Here is a 6,000-nt window from a genome sequence, read left to right on the forward strand (position 1 = left end):
TGTTCCAGCGAGGCAGATAGGGTTATTCCCACTAGTTATCACCAAGTTGTTACCAGTGGTAACTACTTGGATTTATTTTCCCCACCTTTTACCACTGGTAACTACTGAAAAAAAAAACCAAACTATTTTGGTGGTAACTACTGGTTTTTTTCCCCAGTGGTAAAAGATGGGAAAATAATTCCCAGTAGTTACCACTGGTAACAACTTGGTGATAAATAGTGGGAATAACTTGGCAGATATCCGCCCGCTACCATTGATGCTGACTTGCTGAGTGTAGTTATACTAGTTATGTACCTAATACGAGAAAGTATAAGATGTTTTGCAGGAGCCATATGGCATATGCAATGCACGGGTCACTATTGGGAATCCATACTAATATTATAAATGCTAAGTGTGTCTGTCTGTCTGTTACCTCTTCACGCTAAAACTGCTGAACCGATTTAGTTGGAATTTGCTTGAAATATACCTACAGATAGTTTGAGTCCCGGGGAAGGACATAGAATACTTTTTATCCCAGAAATCACCCCTCAAGGGGGTGATAAGGGGGGTGGAAATTTGTATGGGGAATCAATAACCGCTGAACCAATTTATATGAAACTTGGTATGGGGATAGTTTGAGCTGTCGAAAGGATATAGAATAATTTTTATCCCCGAAATCATCCCTTAAGGGTGTAATAAATGGGGTGGAAATTTATAGTGGACTAATTTGGAGGTGAAAAAAAGGATGGATTTAATAGCAGATTTGTTTAAAAATTAAGGTACTCAAATTACTAATTCCACGCAGACGAAGTCGCGGACAAAAGCTAGTACCTAATAATAATTGTAAGTGGACTAATCACATATCACCATTACAGTTTTAAGGTCTGCCATTAATATTACCAATTACGTACGCAGTCATTCGGGGTGTAAAGCTGTCAAATAAAATATGATAAAATCAGAGTTCTGGTCTTTTCTTTTCCTTATTTGGAATGCGGTTGGTATTGTATAGTCGCTTACGATTTTGTCGACAAAATCTCAAGCTCAGGGATAAGAAAAACCAAGGTTATGGACATATTAAGCCGGCTAGACCATCTAAAGTGGGGGTGGACAGGACTGCACCTGCTGAGTTGCAAATTAAACAAATGGGAGCAAACAAGTTACCCTATGGTACCCGAGAGACGGAAGTAGAAAACAAAGACGTCCGACGAGGTAGATGATATCCACTTAACCTTGGGGCCTTACTGGTCCAGAGTTGCAGAGGACAACGTACAGTGGAGAAGGCTGGAGGAGGCCTATGCCAAAAGGCACACCGAACAGCGGGACATTTTGTAGTTTACAAATTAATGATATCTACTATCAATTTAATAACCGTGGTACCCAAGGATCGGAAATAAATGGCTATAATCTCCCCATCTTTCCCCCCATCTGTGGCCCCCATCTTTGTGTGTGCAAAATAAATATATATTTCATTTTTTTTTTTCATAATAAAAAAAATGTATAGCCAGCATTAGTTAATTTTCCAAAAGTTCTCAATTTTTGATGCCAACTCCTGCAACAACACACTTAGAGACCGTTCAATTTGTAGACCCTATCTCTTTGCTTTACGGCTTTGGACAGAGTAGCATGGCGGTCTTTGGTGTCGGAGGCCAAGATCCACTTCGGGTCGTCGCGCCACAGCAGTAAGTAAGTAAGTATCTCTATGCAATAGGTACCAACGCAGTACCCACAAAAGAAATTGGAATCAATATTTTTTTTGTCATAAAACAATTTTATTGCAGTTATAAAAATCTTGGTTGTATTGACAAATTCAGTATTGTGAATTATTTATACTTAAAATGTTTGGTGTATTTTATATTATGCCATATTTTTTGCTGTTGTAGGTCTTTTTTATTGTTAAGTACAAATATTTATACTCATACAGACAAAGTATTATTAATTTGTTATAATAGTACTTCATCAACGTGTAGGTACGTTGATGAAAATGATCAAGTACACTAAGCACAAAACTTTACATTTTATAGAATTGACGCTAAGCACAGCACCCTCAATGATAATATGGGCCCACCTTGTTACGGCCGCTCCGACTGTGTGAATCCATTTACTGAAAATCCTGACAAGTAAGTACAAAAAACCGGCCAAGTGCGAGTCGGACTTGCGTTCCAAGGATGTATGTTACACAATTTTTAACAATGTATTTATTTATGTGAAATGCGAGTGAAATGTCTTTAAAAACCCGCGTCGGATCAAAAACTATTAAGTAATTAAGTCCGACTCACGCTTGACTGGACATTTCTAATAGGTTTTCCTGTCTTCTATAGGTAAAAAACTATTTTATTTATTTTTTTCAAAGCTTTAGACGCAATAGTTACCGAGATAAAGGGGGAATGGTATTTTTTTGTCTATTTTTTTTAATAACTTCTAAACTATTTATTTTAAAATTACAAAATATATATATATATGAGATTCTTAAAATAATGTATTTCATTTGATATATAAAACGATAAGGTTTGAAAAACTTTATTTTTAATTTTATCATTTACCCGGCAAGAGTGGCCCCCATGTTTAAAATTCATTTGTTTACATGTCCGTCTTTGAGTCTCAAATTTACATATGTGTATTAAATTTCAACTTAATTGGTCCAGTCGTTTTGGAGAATTGTCTCCAAACAATTGGGCTGTGACAGACGGACATACAGACAGACAGACGCACGAGTGATCCTATAAGGGTTCCGTTTTTCCTTTTGAGGTATTACGGAACCCTAAAAAATGGCCAAGTGTAAGTCGCACCGTGCTACTGAGCACGGAATGAAAATGCAGAAAGCAGCAAAGTGAGCAAAGGGAGTAAATGTAAACGCCCGGCCCTCTACCCTGCTTGCTATTCCGTGCGTTACCCAGGTTTTGAAATCAGCAAATCAATTTGTGGTTTGATATACATATGTAAAAAGGATGAATAAAATATATACGTCCCACTGCACGTGTCAACATAGGCTGCCACGTTAGAACAATGCGGATTGGGGACCTCACACACACCAATTAATGTATGTTATAAATGTTGAATTTATTAAAAACTGTAATAGATGTCATATATTAAAGAAAAAGTGACGAAGCCCCGAATTTCTCGACTATATGCCGTAAATAAACGTAAATCCGTAAGGAGTTCGTTTAGGAGGTGCAAGCGCGCACTGCTTGCCCTTAGAGCTGGTCAAAGACGCCTAGTCTTACTAAGATGGCATATAGTTGAGAAATTCGGACGGGCACCGCCGTGGCGGGGTGGCCTCCTAGGGGTTCATGGCATTAGCCGCGATAGCTAAAGACGCCGGTTCGAATCCGGCCTTCGCCACTGGAGGGCTTCGTCACTTTTTCTTTAATATATCTATTACAGTTTTTAATTTTTATATAGTAGTGTGACTACTTAAAAAAAACAAATCAAAATATTTAATAAAAATAATAATTTGATTTGTTCCCAAACTTGTTCATTGAATTTCTTATTTGAAAACACTGAAGCGAATCTTGCCAACAATAAAACCTAGATGGATCGATTTTTCACCACCGTTAGCCTCTGGTTTGAAAATTAAATTGTATCATTACTTTAAAATTTAATACCCAGTACCCACCGGGCTACCGCGAAAACTCGGACAAACTAATTACTTAAAAGAATTGGCCTAATTTGATTTGATCGAATTGTCCTTTTCATACGTCTCTTTATTGTAAATTACCAAAAAAAATATGCGAATATAATATGTGAAAAAATATTATACATTATTTTCCGCTACTGTAGGTACTAGGCTACTAGGTAGGTAGGTACCTAATTAATGTGAACAACATAAGATTATTTCAGCTATTCGACACTAATTATTAGTTTTATTATTTTTAATTAACTTGGTTGAACCTAAAAACCAATTTATGCTTAGGTAATATAATAATAATAATAAGCCCGCAGGGCAGCTTGTGGCGAGCTGTTGGGGGGTTGACGACCCCACGGACCCGAGTGCTCCAGAGAGTCAGTCAGGGTCTCCGTCTCCGGTGTGTCTTCGTCGGTCGGAGTAGACCCCAAGGGGACCCGTAGGACTCTCAGCTCTGGCTTGCCTTCATTGGCCGTCCAGAGGGGAGTCGTAAGAGCTATATGCTCCAGGGGTGGAAGTGTTAAAGGGCATAACGCCGCGAGTAACTTCGGAGAAAGCGCAGCACACCTCTCGACACCCCTGAGCCGCCCACGCCGGTATTGCGCCTGGCCGTCTTTACGATGGCGCATCAGGTGCCCATCTAACGAGTGGCGAGTCACCGCCTGCCTCGATAGCACTGTATAGCACAATGTTATGGCAGGTGTCCGAAAAGCCCAGCCCAGCAACAGCAATAGCCCAGTTTTATATTCCACCCAAATTTAAGCCATAGACCTGGAGCGGTATTTGACATGCGTTAAGTGACGTTTCGTGTTGAACTTCAGTTGAATGGAAGAGATCGGGTGTTGTCGAATAGGTAAATTTGACATTAGCAATACACAGTTAGGTGACAACGAAACCAAACCGAACCACGCCGAGTTCAGAGCCATTTTAAACCGTATAGTAGTAAGAAAACAAAGTTGATTTTTGTTGCATAATTTTTTCAATGAATGAGTTTTGGTTGTACCAAATGATACTTTCCACAGTTGATGAACAAATGATTCATTCCACTGTTGAAGTGATGTTGAAGCCGAAAATGACAGTTGTGCATCTCGAATAGGGCCCCAGGACTCTTTCCACTTTTCTATAATAGCTCCCGATGCCTGCTGAAACCGGTTTACGGGTATCTATTTATGTACCGGTGAATGGGTTCCAGCAGGCGTTCTACATGACATCAAAACTCTCCAAACGGCCTCTACGTGTTGGATCTATATCCCCACGCACGCCTTATAAATGACCGGGCCTGAAAACCCGAGAGTTTATAACGGAGATACAAATAATAATAATAATAATAAGCCTTTACCGGCCGTCCAGAGTGGGGTGTCAGAGCTATATGCTCGCAGGGTGGAAGTGAAATATGCATAAGACGCGAGTTGGCACAGTGGCTGTGAGTGTTTACAGCCACTGGGTAGAAAGCGGTGCACACCTCTCCACACCCTGAGCCACTCACGCGATGTTGTCCCCTTGTCGCTCCGTGCGAGCGGCCGTTTTCGGGGACCCATATTGTGAGTTGGCGAGTCACCACCTGTCCATTTTTGTCGTGTTTTTAAACATAGATTGGGGCAGGTGTCATAGTATTTCCATAGACCCGGTAACCAGTACACTAACATCTCAACAAAATAGCCTAGTTTATTTTGTTTCTTATCATTTCAATAGTCCTGTACTAACCGGGGCTTGTCCTTGGGTGCACTACTATAGTGCATACAGGGATAATCGTCGGTTGGTGTCACATCACCTTTCAGAGTAAATTTTCTTTTTACAAAGGGCTGTGTTGGCTTCGGCCCCACGCACGCCTTCCAATTGTCCGGGACCCCATGGTCCCGAGATTATGTAAAGGACGATAATAATAATAATAAAATACTTTATTGTGCACTACAAAGAAAAATACATGTTACAAACAAAGACAGGACATAAGTGAGAAGGTAACAACAGGCGGACTCATCGCTAAAAAGCGATCTCTTCCAGACAACCTTCAGATAGCGATTCAGTGGCTAGAAATAAGTTAATGGGCAGTGCAAAATAACAAAGGTGTAAAGTTTACAAATCAAATACCTAAGTATAAACTACAAACAAAGAAAAATAAACTACATATATTATTTAAGCAACAATAATACACTACATAAACCTACACAAAATACATAAATACATAATGAGAATTTAAGCAAGAGAAGAACGACCAGGTAGCGTGAATAAAAACCCAGGTAGCAAAGTGACGTCAGCGACGTCATAATGACGTCATTGATACGTCATAATGACGTAAAGGACGTCATAATGACGTATAAATGCTACCTGGGAAGAAAAATATATATGTGTAAGTGAAAGGACCAAGACTAAGAAAGAGATTTTAAATAGTGTTCTTTTAG

This window comes from Cydia strobilella, chromosome Z, assembly GCF_947568885.1.
Source record: "Cydia strobilella chromosome Z, ilCydStro3.1, whole genome shotgun sequence".
Classification (NCBI taxonomy): Eukaryota; Metazoa; Arthropoda; class Insecta; order Lepidoptera; family Tortricidae; genus Cydia; species Cydia strobilella.